The 2,291-nt window shown below is 34.7% G+C and overlaps 1 non-coding gene across 1 annotated transcript; it reads left to right on the forward strand.

Annotated features, from left to right (window-relative positions):
• The first annotated feature begins 1,306 nt into the window (after nt 1–1,306).
• On the forward strand, nt 1,307–1,438 carry LOC120238307. Its single transcript, XR_005530176.1, has one exon. It is a non-coding gene; the product is annotated as a small nucleolar RNA SNORA72 (small nucleolar RNA).
• Nucleotides 1,439–2,291: the final 853 nt, after the last annotated feature.

Genomic DNA, 2,291 nt, shown 5'->3' on the forward strand with positions numbered 1-2,291 from the left:
AAAAAATGTAAAGGAGTAATATATTGCTTCTGCTGTTCTTATCATGTATTCTGGCCTTAAAGAACAGAACAGTAGAGGGGCACGTGGGTGGCTCACTTGGTTGAGCATCCAACTCTTGGTTTCCGCTCAGGTCCAGGATTATGGAATTAAGTCCTGTGTCAGGTTCTGCACTGAGTGTGGAGCCTGCTTGAGATTCTCTCTCTCACAAAAAAAAAAAAAAAAAAGGAGAGAAAGAAAGAAAGAAAAAAGAACAGAACAGTAGAATGGGTAAAGAAGGGAAATCGTTAGCACCAAACTAAGGCTGCGTGACCATTTGTGAAAATGAGAACAAGACCTGTACTGCATCTGTACTGCATCTTCTTGACTGGGGTGCCTGGGTGGCTTAGTCGGTTAAGCATCCGACTTAGGCTTAGGTCATGATCTCTCGGTTTGTGGGTTCGAGCCTTGCATCAGGCTCTGTGCTGACTGCCAGCTCAGAGCCTGGAGCCTGTTTCAGAGTCTGTGACTCCTTCTCTCTCTGACCCTCCCCTGCTCACGCTGTCTCTCTCTCTCTCCTAGAAATAAATAAAACATTAAAAAAAAAGAATAATATTTACACTGTCCAGCTTCACTTGCAACTGTCTATGGCTATGAACTAAGATTTAGTGGATAGAGGAAGTGATAGATTCAACTTCTGGGTTGTGCCTCTAAAGGGAAGGTAATAGCTTTCACTTCTCCTTCAGACTTCAGACTTCTGCTTGGCATGCAAAAGTAGTGCCAATTGAATATTTGCCCCTTCTCCTTATTTTTTAAGAAGTAGCATAATTTTAAAAAGATCCCTAATCTCTTTCCTCTTCCTTTTCCTCTATTGTTGCTTATACCAGTAGCTTTCAAACCTCTTTGCCATAATTCTTCAAAAGAATTTTTAAAAAACATTGTTGCACAATTTTAAGTAACTTAAATTTTTTTCAGCATGAGCTCAAGTGGTTATAATTTGTGGCAACTATATATATTGACATTTTAAAATAAAATACATCATTTTAAGTAAATTCACTACAAACAACAGTATAGCAATTTGAAAGTTACTAACATCCATTTAAAAAATATATGAATAACCTCTCTCTTTTTTAATTCCAGTGCAGTTAACATACAGTATTATAATAGCTTCAGGTGTACAGTAGAGTGATTCAACTATTCTATACGTTATTCAGTGCTCATCATAAGTGCACTCTTAATCCCCTTCATCTATTTTACCCAACCCCACCCCCCACTTCCCATATGGTAGCCATCAGTTTTGAACAAGCTCTTTTTTAAAAATCAAAAGTTCCTGCAAATATTCTCACTGTTCTGATTCTGCAATAATTCTTGCAGGCTAAACATTTGCTATATTAAGACTATGCATGTGTCCCCAGACCTAGTTCTTTCCTTAAGTCTGGTTTTATCAATCCTGCTGATAAACCAAGTCTGACTCATATAATGCAACTTATGTAGGAGATGTCTCTGACTCTAGGAATCTGATCATCCTTGAGAAATGAAAGCAAAGCAAGAGTAATAACTTTTGAAGATAAGCATTGCTAATTTGATGATTACCACTTGCCATTAAATGAATTGTAAAACTAACAATTTAAAAAATAAAAGTCAAAAGTTTCATATTCATATTTGCATTCAACTTCCTTCACAAAATTTTATCCTCATATATTGTATGTTTATGCTTGAGTGTCTTACATTGACCATTATTTCCTACTCTGTGGCACAAAACCACATAAATATATACTGAAATTAATGTTTTTAGATTCTCTGGAATATAAGACTCTAAGGTTAGAAAGATATCCCCAAGAATGAATCAACCTTACAATTATTAAATAAACACAAATGATTAAAACAACATGCAAAAATATTCTGATGAAAAATAATAAATATGAAAATAAAAGATTTATTAGACATTCATCTCTCTTTGAATTACACAGAGATTTTTAAATATCTAGCTATGGATTTATAGATGAAAAATACTCATTAGTAGAATGAGACAGGGCACAGAATCAACTATATTTCAATTTTTAAATCTGTATAGATTTTATTTCTGAGAAGTTCTATTCCTATAAATGAGTAGATATGGGATAGAAGGAGTTTTTTCTAGTGGTATGATTTAGTTCTTTGAATTCCTCTTAATTTTTTAATTTTTTTTTATTTTAATTTTTAAAAATATTTATTTATTTTGAGAGAGAGAGACAGCACAAGCACAAGTAGGGGAGGGGCAGAGAGAAAAGGGGAGAGAGAATCCCAAGCAGGCTCTGCACTTTCAGAGCAGAGCA

The sequence above is a fragment of the Hyaena hyaena genome, unplaced genomic scaffold, assembly GCF_003009895.1.
Source record: "Hyaena hyaena isolate Hyena2069 unplaced genomic scaffold, ASM300989v1 scaffold_203, whole genome shotgun sequence".
Taxonomy (NCBI): Eukaryota; Metazoa; Chordata; class Mammalia; order Carnivora; family Hyaenidae; genus Hyaena; species Hyaena hyaena.